At 38.1% G+C, this 15,732-nt stretch overlaps 1 protein-coding gene across 4 annotated transcripts in view; it reads left to right on the top strand.

Moving 5' to 3' along the window:
• Positions 1-15,732, top strand: part of Kcnh7 (potassium voltage-gated channel subfamily H member 7) — a 446,991-nt gene that overhangs the window by 391,196 nt on the left and 40,063 nt on the right. The gene's annotated exons all lie outside the window — the stretch shown is intronic.

Genomic DNA, 15,732 nt, shown 5'->3' with positions numbered 1-15,732 from the left:
CTGAGTTCTGAGATTAAAGGCCTGAGACCCCACACCCAGGTTTTTTTTTTTTTTTTTTTTTTTTTGTTTTTTTTTTTTGTTTTTTTTGTTTTTTTTTTTAAGCAGTTTTTGACCCAAAGGAAGGAACGGCTGCTTGCCCTGGGGCTTTAAAGAGAACAGTTACTGTGGAAACACCACAGAGGCAGTGAGGACACTTGGGCTTCAGTTTCTCCAGTGTATCACTAGTGTTCTTCTTATAGCAGTAGAGAGTGGAAATGCTGTGTTCATTGGTTTTGCAACTCCTTAAAATAATGACCCTATTTGAACAGGACCCTTGATTAGCAAGAAGCAGAGTCCTTCAAACCCAATTCAAGGGAGGGAGGGAGGGAGGGAGGGAGGGAGGGAGGGAGGAAGGAAGGAAGGAAGGAAGGAAGGAAGGAAGGAAGGAAGGAAGGAAGGAAGGAAGGAAGGAAGGAAGGAATCAGAACTTGCACAGACTCCAGAGAACTGAACATGACTGGTATGGCTAGGGAACACCAAACAGACAAGGATACAAACACAGAAAGCTGGGTTCTGATGGTCTGGGCTCTCTGCTGGAGAAGCCACAGCACCCAGCTCAGCGTGTTATAGAGAGATGAACAGGAAGAAGGGGTTATTGTTCATAGCTGAAAAAGGAGACAGGGTTATATAAATGTACAGATAAACAACAAGGCACAGCTTATGGCATGCCGCTGAATCAAAAGGATAGGTTCAGCTAATATCACTAGGAGCAGCCTCTCTAGGGGAGCTTTCTTCAGGTTGTAACATCGGGGGATAGAGAAAGCTATGGTGAACATTTTCTGCACACACAATCAACAGCCACATGGACCAGGAAGGGAGGCTTTGCCACTTCTCTGTGAGCCTCATTTTGGGGAGGAAGTAAGCTTTTCCGTTTCCACCATTGGTCCGAGACTCCAGATACATGTCAACAGTACACATTCACTTAGGGACATCACTGTGTTTTCCTCAGTTTTCCTACTCTCTACACAGACTTCATTCAAGTTCAGTAGTAAAGCATTCTTCAGAAATATTGTTAAGCCTGTTTTAGATAGATACTAGAATAACTAAGCATTTTTCCAACTGAATGAACTCAGATCACCCCAATGCTCCTCAGGGGAAAAAAAAAAAGCCTAATACTCTCTTCTATGAAAAACAAACCAGTGCATGGAAATTATTATTAACATATGTGTGTGTGTGTGTGTGTGTGTTTGTGTGTGTGTGTGTGTTTGTATGTATGTATATATGTGTGTGTATATATATGTTCTACTTAATATGGTAGTTTTTTTTTAATTTAAGGATGAAAGTTAGCATAAGCAACCCACCCAAACCATGTTATTACATAACCTTAAGGATGTAATACCACCACAATTTCAGATATATATTTTCCTAGAAGTAGACATTTATGTAAATGTAAGGAGAGGAAAGGTGCAGAATAATTACATCTTTCATGATAGATGCACCTCAAAGTGTGTTTTAGTTGGTATCTTGACTTCTCTTCCTACCACCACCACGAGACTTTATGCTTTGAAACAGTCTGCTTGGGGTTTTCCTGAGAGAGAATTGCATAGTTTCTGCTGGTGGAGTGTGGGCACTATACTAAGACAGTTTTATTTCTTCTATAGTTCATCTTGTCCTTTCTATTGGGAATCTTCACAGATAGTGATGATTTACAACCCTCAGAGAGAGAGAGAGAGAAAAAAAAAAAACCACATCTGTGTTTAGGAACAGCTACCATAGGAGAAGATAAGCCAAAGACTCACTCCACATCTATGTCGTTATTTTATTTCAACTGGGAAATCCATCCCTGATTTCTGGTTCTTTGCTGCAAATCATGATACACAAATGTAAAGGAAATGAGATCTTGATGGTGTTTTCCAAGATGGAAGCTTTAGTCTATGAGAGAATTCTATTCTCCATGTCTGGGAGCCATCATAATATTGAGTTGCAGATAACTTGAGAACTGATGGCCAAGCCACTTTCACAATAAATCAAATCCCTTTAACTACATATCTGAAGAATCAGTGAGAATATCATTCAGAAAAAAAATGCAATATGCTTGATTATTTCACAAACAGGACTGATAGATGGAACGAACATATATGTGCTAGTCTTGGGTAAAATGAACAGATGGGGACATTCTGGGATGAGCTGGGGAAGTGGGACGTGTAGATTAGGTAATGGTGAGAAATGAGAAAAGAAAAGTGAGTGACATGGCAGGGTGGTAGGGAGGAAAGGGAAGGAAGAGTGATGTCATTATATTTTATTTTTAAAAATTTTGATGATCACAGAAAAAAAAACGAGGGCAATGTTTCACCATGTGTGTGACTGCATTTCATTTCTACGCCCTCATCTTTATGCATGAGGAGGGCACTTAATTGCAATGTATTACTTAATTACTTTCCCCTTTGGTCCTATGTGCCTTAGCACACTGAATTGGAATCTATAAATATTTTACAGATATTTTCATTAAGTATCATAGCTCCCATAGGTTATGGCTTTTGTACCAGCCATATACTATTTTGGAGAAATGACTTTTCAAGCCACTGAAACAAAATGAAAAGAAACACTAAGACTCAACTTTTTTTTTTTTCAAATATAAGTTGTAGAACTACTATAAATTATCCGAGTATAAGACTCTGTTTAAAAATAGTGGCTAGGGAGCTGGCTCAGTCAGTGGGCAAGAGTGCTTGCTATGCGAACAGGAGGACCTGAGTTCAAATCCCAGGCACCAGTGTGAAAAACTGGGCATCACCTGCATGTGCCTGCAACACCAATGTAGAGGAGTAGAGGGAGGTGGGTCCAAGGAGTTCACGAGCCAGACAGCCTGGGTGGGAAAGCCAGTCTTGAAGGAATTAAGAGTGATGGGGAAAGCCACCTGATGACCTCCTTTGGCCTTTGTATGCTCATTCGCCCATGTGCCCATGTATGAACCACACTTAACAAACACATACACACAATTTTTGAAAAATTCTTTAATTAAAATATAATTACATCACTTCCTTTCTTCCCTTTCCTCTGTCTAACCCTTCTCACTTCCCTGTCCTTGATTAAAAAATTGATAACCTTTTATTTATTGTTATTGCTACAAATATTCATATGTATATATATATACATATATATATATGAATATATAAATAAAAAAATATGAGTCCATTTAGTGTTGCTTCAGGGCTGCCCAATTGGTATTGGATACTAATTATGCACCCCCTTTTTTTATTTCCCTAAGAAAAACTAATTCTTCCTTTCTCAATAGTCATTAGTTAACCATAGTTCTTTTACTAAGTATAGGGATCTGTGAGATTTCCCCATTCCACAATAGCGTGTCTATTGGTCAGGTCTTATTTAGGCTGCCACACAGTCTTTCTGGCCTCTCTTCCATGATATACCTTGAGCCTTCAATGCAGGAGTATATGTATCTGTTGAGACTGGACTCCCCTAAATCAGTTGGTTCTTGCAGTGTAACTAGTTGTGGTTTTCTGTGATGGTCTCTGGATGATACAAATCAAAGTTTCTTTGATGTTGGGGGTTGGGGAGAGCTACATTTATTTGTAGGTACAAGGATGGATTTCCAAGTGTGTTAGGAATCATGCTGGCCAATACAGTTGTGGTAGCACGCTCTCTTCTAAGACCTAACTAGCCACAGATGATTGACTAGGTATTTACAACTAGACACAATTTTCCTCCTTTTGAGAGCAACAGATGATCAATTGAACAGCTGTTGCCTGTTGACAATGTATGAGTCATTATTGCACCTTTAGGGATATCTTGCCATGACATCGTTGTTGGGGTTCAGAGAGTTCAGTTTGGTAGAACTAGTGATTGCTTGTCTCCCTTGGCACCTGACATAGCACCTTCGGGTACTATGAAATCTAGACCACAGTTGAAGGCCTTCAGATTAAAATATCCTGAGTTCTATTAATGGTTTAACAAAATTCTATTTAAAAGTAGTTAGAATTTACCTTAGATCTTTTCAAATCATAGATAATGTCCAACTGCAGCATCTTGGTCACCAAGCCTGTTGCCCGTAATATTTAATATTTGTTATTCTTCTCAGATTATACAACCTGATCAGAGATTTTCAAGTTAAGACTATCTTTTGTAATAGTGCCCATATTACCCACACAGAGACACAACTACATACAAATTTTACACAGATAAAATCATATGTGTATTTCATTTGGGGGGTTTTAGTGCTATATAGTGCAGATTTTATTTCATCCTTGTTCATTGCTATCCCCTCTCTACATCAAGAATTTATTCATACAATATCCATCACTCATGTGTTAATCTTCCAAATTTTTCTCATTTCTGCTGTGAATGTACTAATATTCTCATACATACATATATATGATTATATATATACACACCATCACACACTTAGCTATGTAATTTAACATTATACTTGATGTTTCTCACTTCACACCTTATAAAATTACATCCCATTCCCCTTTACAAAATGAAATCATGTGACTTCCTGCAGTAATTCCTTTTACATACTCTAGTTCTATAGCATACAATAATCTACAGTTTTATAACACTGAAGTATTCTGTCACTAATACACTTACACTTTTATTCTAATTTTATACCACTTCAGATGACAGCAAAGCAAATATACTTAACTATATCTTTTACTGATGGTTTTATCCTTATGAACAGATTTTCAGGTGAGAGATTTCTGTGAGCAATTTTCATTTTAATAGCTATTGTTTGGCAATTCCCATTTCCGAGAAGAATGCTACACTCACCTATTCTTCCTTCAGTGGCAATGGGCATTACGCTTTGTTCTCCTTTCTTCCAGGTTAGCAGATGTATTTATGGTTGCTTCAGTGACATTTCTCTGGCTAAACAGACTTTCTCTATATACAGCATATCTGGATAGCTTCTTTTATGAATTGCCTATTTTTACCATTTTTGTTACTGTTTCTTATTTTATAAGAACTCTACATACACTACAGATGTCAGGATTTAATTTGTCACATAGACTATAAATTGTTCCTAATATATTTTCAAGACAATCATTTTACTTAATGGACCTTTTTGACACATTTTTTTTTTGCTGCCATTTTAAACAAGGTCTGATTTACCAACATTTCTGATATAGTTAAGGGACCATTCCTTGTTTTTAAGAAGGTCCCATTATATTTTTGACTTTGTTTCATCGGTTTTCTTGTGTTTTGCTATGTGACTGGAAAGAAAATGCCATCAATTGTATAAAACCTACTTTTTAGTCTGATAGCTTGCAATTTTTGCATTTAAAAAAATTAAGATTAGCTACATTGTTGCAGGATTCTTAAAAGTTCTTATTAATAAAATCAAACCTGAGGCAGTTATTGGGGTCCATGCTGGTAGATCAGAGAGACAGAATGAACCACAGCTATCTCACCTCACCGGATCCTCAGCTGGTTTTGTCTCCTCAGACTGGAGGCCTCTGAGTCCTCATCCGGAATGGGTCTCAGCTGAATTACTGCTCAAAAGCCTGAATGCTTAACCAGCCACATGTTTAACCAGCCAAATGCCTAACCAGCCAAATGCTTCTAGTTTCTTGCCCTCACGCCTTATATATCTTCCTGCTTTCTACCACCACTCCCTGGGATTAAAGGCTGGCTTTCTGGGATTAAAGGTGTGTGTCACCATGCTTGGCTATTTCCAGTGTGGCCTTGAACTCACAGAGATCCAGAGGGATTTCTATCTCTGGAATGCTAGGATTAAAGGTGTGAGTGCCACCATTTTCTAGCCTTTGTATCTAGTGGCTGTCTGTTCTCTGACCCCAGATAAATTTATTAGAGTACACAATATTTTGGTGAACACAATCCCACCACACTACATACTATAAGATTTAAGTAGTTTGAAAATAACTAAGTTTTAAATTACAATTGCATCCAACATGCCAAGCACATTCAATATTTCTAGTTCTCTCACACTCAGTTATCTGTCGGAGTGGACCCACTTCCAGCTTTTTTCGTCTTACATCACCCATGCCGGTCTGTGGAACTGAAATAAGTGAGGTGGCATGCGCTCTTTGTGCTCTTCATAATTCCTGCCCTGTGCCTGTGTTCTGTCCTCGTCCCCACCATCACCTAATACTGCCCTTTCGTTCCTTCCCTTCTCAGTATTACACTACACCCACACTTACTGCTGGAAGGGCACAGAAAGCTGACTATATTCCTAGTTTCAATTCTGTCCTGGATTTTATTTTTCTTTTCTTGTGATGGATGTAAGGATGGGCATTTTCCTGTGAGTTTTGACATGAAATGTTTCTGTTCTCTAGCCCAAAGTTCTTAGATATGGCTCTTTATTTCCAATAACTTCTGTTTTGTGGTCACCTTTCAATTACTTTTTTCTTTCTCCTTTTCTTGTGGATTAGGGTGGAGTTCATGGATAACACTTCTGTTATTCAAATATTTGAACCCACATCTACTTCAGCAATCTGATTGCAGTTTTTTTATTTATTTTCTTATTCCTCTCTCATATATTACATCTGGACAGCAGTTTCCTCTCCTCCTCTCCTCCTGGCCCCTCCCCTTCACCTTCCCTCTCCCCCAGACCACTCCTCCTCTGTTTTTCTTCAGAAAGTAGCAAGACTCCCAGGGATAGCAACCAAACATGGTGTCTTAGTTAGGATCTCTAACAAAACACCATGACCAAAAAGCAAGTTAAGGAGGAAAGGGTTTATTTGGCTTACACTTCAGCATTGCTGTTCATCACTGAAGGAAATCAGGACGGGAACTCAAACAGGATCCCGGAGGTAGGAGCTGATGCAGAGGCCATGGAGAGGAGCTGCTTACTGGCTTGCTTCCCCTGGCTTGCTCAGCCTGCTCTCTTAGAGAACCCAGGACCAACAGCCCAGTGATGGTACCACCCACTCTGGACTGGGCCTTCCCCCATGGATCACTAAATGAGAAAAAGCCTTACAGCTGGAACTCATGGAGACATTTCCTCAATTGAGGCTCCTTCTTCTGATGACTCTAGCTTGTGTTAAATTGACACACAAAACCAGCCAGGACATGTGGCATATCAAGTTGCAATAAAACTGGGCACCTCCCTATGTATTAAGGCTGGACAAGGCAGCCCAGTAGGAGAAAAGGGTCCCCAAGGCAGGCAAAAGAGTCAGAGACAGTTACCACTCCCACTGTTATTAGTACTAAAAAAGACCTAGCTACAAAACCGTAACATACATATAGAGGGCTTAAGTCAAACTCATTCAGGCTCCCTGATTGTTAGTTCAGTCTCTGAGAGCCCCTATGAGCCCAGGTTAGTTGATTCTGTGAGTTTTCTTGTGGTGTTCTTGACCCCTCTGACTCTTACAATCCTTCTTCCCCTTCTGTAGGATTCCCCAAGCTCTGCCCATTAATGTTTGACTGTGGGTCTCTGCATCTATTCCCATCAGTTGCTGAATGAAGCTTCTCTGACAATTATGCTAGGTTTCTGTCTATGAGTATAGCAGAGTATCATTAGGAATCATTAGAATCATTAGAATTCTTTTTCCTTTCTTTCTTTTTTTTTTAATGCCGGTTGTGTTTGGTTCTGTCTTTGGTCCCTGGGCTATCCAGCCTCTAGTTTCTAGTCCTCCAGGCAATGTCAGGCCTGGGCTCACTCTCATGGCATGGATCTCAAGTTGAACCAGTCATTGGTTAGCCACACTCATAAGTTCTGTGCCACCTTTACCCTAGTTTATCTTGCAGGCTGAACAAGTTGTAGGTTGAAGATTTTGTGGCTGGGTTGGCATCCCAGTCCCTCCACTGGAAACCGTGACTGGTTACAGAAGATGTCTTGTTCAGGCTCTGATTGCCCCATTACTAGGAGTCTTAACTAGGGTCACCCCTGTAGATTCTTAGGAGTTTCCATTGCATTGAATTTCTAGCATTAATGGGGATTATTGGGGTCCAGTCTCTAGACAGCCCTCTCCCAGGGTCTGTGGAAGAATCTACAACCAGCTGATAACCTAATCTTTGATGATATTAAATGAATCAACATGCACAATACTCTTTAGTCCATTCACTTTATTTTTCTGAGTCATTTCTCTCTCTACACAGCTTCTATTCTGCTCTCATGCCTAGCTCCTTTCTTGCCAGATTTCTCTCTACTTTTATCTGCTGTCCCCTCTAAGTTCTATCTTAATTCCTTCACCTAGTTCTGCCCCATCTAAGTTCTCATTCATCTAGTTCTTTCCCATCTTAGCTATCTCTGCTCTTGTCATTTTCTAGCAGGGCCAAGGAATTGTGCTCGGTTGCTAGGCAACTTGGCTAGGCAACTTCTGTCACAGCTAGATGCACCTGGTAATTGTTAAAAGGAGATCTAAAACTAGAGATAAGATTTGGAAAAGGAGAAAGTTAAGCTTAATTAGCACGTCCACCAGGCCTTCTCAAACAGATAGTCTAGATGCTTAAGTCTGTTCTTAGAGAGTCTGTGAGGTATCTCAGATAAGATGCTTTGGTCCGTCAGGGCATGGTCCTGGCTGGATGCTGCTAATGATGATAATTACAGAAAGACCTGAAATTAGGGATTTTGACTGTGTCTATTGTAGCACCATTGGAGAAAGTTATACAAATACTTTAATTGCATAGGGGAAATTGTGCCCAATGAATGACGGAAAAGCCATAGCCATACTAGCACACGAGAAGTTCATAGCAGGAAACCGCTAATAATCAAAAGCCAATATCACCAAGACTCCTTGAGCCTTGGCCTCATCCTCTGGAAGAGTTCTTAACTCTTCCAGGTCTAGCTTTGTCACAATCGGCTGAACTCCTACTTTACATATGTTTTTCGGCCTGCAGCATACCATGTCCCCGAAATGTCCCCAGTTCCAGTTGTGTTTCCCAGTACTCTCTCCCTCTATTCTCCCCCAACCTGATCCCTCCTGTTCCCATCCTGATTGCAGTTTTTAAATGGCTCATTGTTACCAAACTTTTGCAAATAATTTACCTTTACTTTATAATTTAAGGAAGGGAGAATAGCCGTCTTTTTTCTCAGGGTCATGGACTTTTGTATTATATTACTGAATTATGTAATTTCACCAACTTGTGAAATTGAAAAAAAAAACCTGCTGGAACATACACAGTGGCTTGGTTAGTAGAAACAGAAGTATGCAGAGATCTGACAGCATGTACAACAGTCAGAGTTCCAGGTAACAGTCAGTACATTTGTATGGGAAGGGAATCTGATCTATGAAGACAGTAAATTTCTGTTGTGAAGCTTCTACTGTTTTATAATAAGTTAAACAGTTGTCAATATGGATTTTTACTTTCCATTACAATTAATTACATTTTCATCTATCTTAATATTTCTGAGGAACACATCACTCCTCTTGTACAAAATGAAGAGAGCATCTACTCGGGATCTTGATCCTTTATTATCTACAAAACCAATTACTAAAACTTAATGAGAAACACTTTATGTCTCATACTTTTAGCAGCTTTAGAGGTCCAACTTGAAAGACAGCTAAATATAAATAGTTAAGCAAATGCTGAACTGAGTTTGGAGTCCTAGTACTTCCACAGAGTCCTCTAGTTTGCTGTGTCTTACCTTTTATATTTGTAAAATGAGATGACTGCAACTCTGTTGCCTCACATAATGTTGAAGAAATTTGGTTCTAAAACATAGCATATGAGAAATATTTCTGGGACCATAAAACTTGATTCAAATGAAAGATAACATTTTAGCTGCAAGGTGATACTTTCAATCATTGTATCTGTCACCAAGAAGACTGTATTTTCCCTTTCTTTTACTCTGTGAGCAAGATCAGATCATCTACAATCAATCAATTCAGAAGAATTACTTGTAGTGCACCTAGAAGAAGGGGCTACACTGACATTCTTTTCATCCCTTTCTCTACTATGAACTGGATGAATTAAAAGGGGGAGGCTAAGAATCTAACCCTGAGGCTGCTGGTCCTTCTTATAGCCCCTAGAAATCTTAATAGTTTCTACAGTTATCTTTGAGATCACACTGCCAAAATCCTGAAACACACCATGTGAGCCAAGCTTTTAATGATTTAGCAAAAAAGACTCCAGAGGTTGGATGATGATTTAAAACAGTGATTCCCTTCTGCCCACACATCACTGTTAACCCTATGTTCATTGTGTCATGTTGAAGTGTCTCTCTAAAAAGGCAACGTCACACCAATGCTGCTGGTTGGGAAATAGGAGGACATAGGAAGAAGATGCTCTTTATTTTTTAAGGCATCATTGCTGGAGCGATATCTACTTAAGGACTTTTTGGAATTCACAATCCTTTAATTTCACCCAACAGTCTGGCAAGGCATGATGGCCTTATATATTAAAATAATACCTTATTTTTATCAGCCACATGGAGATAAAATAAAAAAAAATAGATGTCAAAGCAATCTGAGCTTCACACTAGGGTAATTAATGTGTATATCTAGTGCTAAACTTACTTAAGGATTCAGTATTATAATCAGTAGTTAAGATGTAGTAATCAAATTGTAACCACCAAGGAAGCATAGAATGTATGTGTTTCCTATCTATTAGTGCCTAACTACAGAAATGATATAATACAGAACGATCTAGAGATTACAAAATGCATTATGTTAATAAAGAACAAAATGTAAGGTTCATGAGTTCACAGGTGCTAAAGATTTATCAAAAGGCTGAATGCCTACATAAAAACAGCAGTTCTACAAGAGTGGGGAAATGCTATCAAATAGTGAAGCTGTACTCTAGGGCAGAGACTTAAGATTTAACATATTACTTGCATAATGTGTTTGATAATCATGCTGGAGGTTCACAGGGAGTGCTAATTTGTGTTTTGATTAATCCTAATTTGTCAAGATTTAAGTATATTTAATGACCCAGAGAATTTCCCTAGGACATTTCCTAATGACAGTTAACTCAGCCACCGAAGTTGTCCACATGATTAATCTGCTATTTAGGGAACCATTTGCCACAGTCAAGCTGCCTAAATGTGCTCTCTATTCGGCCTGCCTTTGGGAACATTCCCTTCTGCAGCAATACTAGCTGAAATGAACAAAAAAACCACTGGTTAGAATATAGATCAGCCTCCATACTACAGTACACAGGACAGACAGTATCTGTCAGGTAATATCCTTGGTTTCTTTCAAAAAGTGAATCCAGTGGTTCAAAACATATGAAAGAAGGCTGGGAAGTGTTTGGGTTAAAACTTACATTATTGAACTCTTTTAAACAGAATTTGGAAAACACACTCATCATGAGACAGTCTCAGACAGAGACAGAAAGCAGCAAATGTTCAATCTTGTGCCTCAAATATTCAAAAAGAGTAACAGTTTGCTGCCAATACACTATGTCTTAATTTAGAAATATTTTTCTATCAGTTAAAGTTTTATTAAGGGAATAAATATCTCTCCTATTGTTGTGAAAGATGGTATAATAATGGCATGTCCAAACTATTTTGTTGACAATTTCCCTGAATAGGAATGTTTTTCACTCAATGCCAGTAACCAAAACTTATTGCCTAGTTAGGATTACCATTGCTGTGATGAAACACAAGAACCAAAAGCAAATTCAGGAGAAAAGGGTTTATTTGGCTTATACTTCTGAATCACCATTCATCATTGAAGGAAGTCTGGACAGGAATTCAAACAGGGCAGGAACCCAAAGGCAGGGGCTGATGCAGAGGTCATGGAGAAGTGCTGTTTTACTACCTTGCTCCTTACAGCTTGCTCAGTCGGCTTTTTTTTTTTTTTTTTTTTTTTGGTTTTTCGAGACAGGGTTTCTCTGTGTAGCTTTGCGCCTTTCCTGGAGCTCACTTGGTAGCCCAGGCTGGCCTCGAACTCACAGAGATCCGCCTGGCTCTGCCTCCCGAGTGCTGGGATTAAAGGCGTGCGCCACCAACGCCCGGTTGCTCAGTCGGCTTTTTTATAGAAACCAGGACCACCACCCCAGAAGTGGTGCCACCCACAATTGCCTGGGCCCTCCCACATTAGTCACTAATTAAGAAATAACTTCTAGGCCTGCATATAGCCCGATCTTATTGAGGTATTTTTCTCAACTGAGGTTTCCTCCTCTCTGATGATTCTAGCTAGTGTCAAGGTGACATAAAACTAAGCCAGGACACCTATGATATAGTTCTTTAATTATATTGTCATCAGAATTGATCAAACTTATTTTTCATTGGTGTCCCAATATATAGCGTAAGTCTTTTGTTACTATTGATTTAAAAACTTATATAGAAGGATTATAAATTTTTTAATTTTATATCATTTTGACTAGTATGTATATCAAGTGAGAAGCATTAGGCCTACATTAGTGTCAGCATGGACTCAGCTGTAATGCTGTAATGCTTGTTCAGTATAATTACAAATAACAAGAATGTATTGTTAGGACATTACATGTGTATTAGCATATACAACTGCTATGGAAATCTACCATGAAGTCAGATGCTTCTGAATCAATTACTGATCACATTTCATACACGTTTCTTAGGTAATAATTTTGCCCTCCCTTTGTTTTGTATAACTTTTTTAAATGACCTTAATAATGCTAAAGTATTATTAGTGGGTTCTTCATGTTCAATAGTCTTTGCATTTGGAGCCCTCATGCAGTAAACTACAAAACTTTATATAACTATCACAGCAAGTAGTTCAGACTTCAATGAGAAAAGTCTCATATAAGTTATAATTTCATTATGAGAATCATAGATTTTTATTCACATCAGTTCAAGTAAAGAAAAGGCAAGACACAAATGGCTTTACATCACACATAATAAAGGGATGCGATTCCTTTCTACACAGAGAGAAGAGTTTTTCTGGAACTTTCCTGAGCTTAAAAATCTGTCCTACAGTAGCAGTGTTAGAAAACTGAGATTAGGACTTCAACTCAGCTCAAATTAACTGCTGCTTGAGGGTTCCATGAATGTCCATTATACAAATACAAATGCACATTACAAATATCCTACCTGAATGTGAGGACAGTGTGGCCAGTTCTGATTATACCTGTAAGAATTGTGTTTATCTGTCATGAAGATGACATACATTTTCAGAACAGTTTTATTCATTATGATGTGAGCCTAGAATCTGAAGCTATTTAAGTATTTAAATGAGCAAAGATATGAATGAATGTGTGCTAAAAAGACAAGAACTGATTTTCTAAGGTGCAGGCCACTAGACTGATTGTGGATAATGCTTCTTGGCTTTAAACTTTGATTTGCTCAATGAAACAATAGTTCCAGATGCACAGCAGTGACAGGTTTGCAGCATCACAGCTTGACAGCCGAGAACGCAGAGCACTGTGGTTATGGACATAACTATCATCAAGCAAGCTTGTGTCTTGATTTGTATTCAGCTATTTTACATTCCAACTGCTTCCTATCTATATCCGTAAGGCCTGCTAAGAGGTCAGTAGTTCAGTGGTAAATGAAAAGATTCTAATTCAAGAAGTTTAACAGGGGACACAAACACAAGAAAAACATAGTACAATAAGTAGGAAAGGAAAAAGGCAACCCAGATGGAAATAGTGAACAGGATGTCTTGATTAAACACCTACTTGAAACTACCTTTTATTTCTCACTTTTAAAAATAAAGTACTTTTTTTATGTTCCAAACTGTTAACTCTACCTTAAAAAAGTTTTCTTTCCTGAAGTTAAACACAAACTCTAAAGTCAGTGACCTACTTGGGAAATCCAAACAATGGATTTGAGATCCAACAAGCAAATTTCAAGTCTTACTCAGTTTTACTTGAGCAACAGATGTGATGAAATGAAGATAGTTAGGATAGTTAGTTTTGAGTTAAGATCACATGAGACTTCTGCATATGGGCAAATTTTCTGTAATGTCTGTATAATTGCCTCCTGTGAAAAGAAGACTCTGTGGCATCTTGAGTTGAATGCAATCCTTTTCAGTGGATCCCAGTCTAGCAGAATGAAGACTGAAAATAGATGATTTATCCTGGAAACTTATCCAATTGAACTTCAGGTTCTGTGAGCAATTCCACAATGACTGGGATTATAAAACATAGTTGTAACATATTTTATTAACTGCCTATTTTCAGTATGTATTTAAGGCAAATCTCTGTGAAAACTCACATCCATGTGAACCAGAGCACTTAAGGAGAAATAGGAAATAAGATTACAGAGAAATGCTAGGGGAAGGGGTCTACAATCTAATAATGCCTAGATTACAAAACATTTCAACTCTGCTCAGTTAGCAAAGAATAAAACTAATTAAAATAACTTATTATCGTGCTATTTGGTAGAAAATATGTACTCAGGTTTTTTTTTTAAGAATCCAAAAATACATGGGGAATTGACTATCAACTTTGTGTTTCACATATATATTTATATTTACTTGTGGTCCCAATGCTGTGAAGCAAATGTTATTAATTAATTTTTAAAAATAAGATACTGCATCACAGAGAAGTTAAATAACCAGCAAACTCAGAACTGGCGAGTGGACAATCAAGAACTTCAGCTCATACTCATTGAACTGTATAGCTCATGTGACAAATTCAAACGACTGAAATACCATCTCTGCCTCAACTTGCCTTCCAACTCAAAACATGCCAACACACACATCAGCATCCCCAGACACACAGAAACACAATAGGTTGACTATATTCAGGGGTTATTTCGGGAAATCTTCTAGAAGAACATTTCGGCTGTACAGGACAAATACCCTCCCTCATTTATGTGAAGGATAAGAGACTTTATCAACTATATCTAAAAGAAGAGGTCTAGCTTATCATTTAGTGTAGTACTCTATCCCTTTATGTTCTAGTGGGATCATTTAAGAGTTATGCTGAGAGTTCAAAAGTAGCTTTCAAGGGAGGAAAAAGACACACGAAGAAGCCAATGAACACTGGTGTTTTTTTTTCTCTATAGGATCCCCAAAGAAAATGGCTCTTAATTCAGAAAACAGTGTCCAAACTAAGGTCATCTCCAGATTGACACAACTTTCTGAAGAATTCAAAGCAATAATTTCAAATGTAGATGATGGAAAAGAGCAGTCATCTATTGGTTCCATGAGGAAACCTCAATTTATGTAGGCATCCATAAAAGTAAAATAAAACGACTAGGCTTCAGAGACAGGACTAGGCAATTTGAGGCAGTTTGTATTAGAGAGGTCTTCAGTACAAGCAGGGGAACTGGGAGGAGTCTACTCAGGTGGCTAGAACCTGAAGTTATAGGTAAGAGAAACTCATATAAGAAGAAGACTTGAATTCTACTGGACCCAAGTCAGGTAACGGAAAACTTTCAGAGTGAAGTGTTGGCAGCATGGAGCTGAGTAAGCAGAATTTGATAACTGGCACACTATTTAGTGATAACATTACTAAGATGGTATTGTGGAGATTCAAATCTTGTAGAAAAAAAACGTAGATAGATGAAGTGACTTGCACAAGAGTCAAACTGTGGCAAATTCAAGAAAATTTTTAATCCCACATATTTTCTTCCAAAATACACTACTCTCCATAGATGAATAAAGCTAGAACAAAAATGTGGCTGCTGTGCTTCACATCTGTTAAAGATTCTTTCATATTCTACCATAGTCAATTCAGTGGCTATGTCAGCTTGGTAGCTTTGTAGATCACTGTAGTTGTTTTAGTATTTCAAATGCTGACAATCATAGTTTGTCTCAAATATAATTCAACATAAGGTTTCTTTATAGACTAAATACACTAGAATTGTCTATGGCCAATTTATGATTATTTTTGGTTATATTGAATTATATACTAAGGTTGAACCAAGAAAAATGACAGAAAGAAAAAAATCTCCAAATGTACTTT

The sequence above is a fragment of the Peromyscus leucopus genome, chromosome 4 (genome assembly GCF_004664715.2).
Source record: "Peromyscus leucopus breed LL Stock chromosome 4, UCI_PerLeu_2.1, whole genome shotgun sequence".
Classification (NCBI taxonomy): Eukaryota; Metazoa; Chordata; class Mammalia; order Rodentia; family Cricetidae; genus Peromyscus; species Peromyscus leucopus.
Note: the sequence above shows the minus strand (reverse complement) of the source record. Positions and strands in the feature narration are given on the sequence as shown.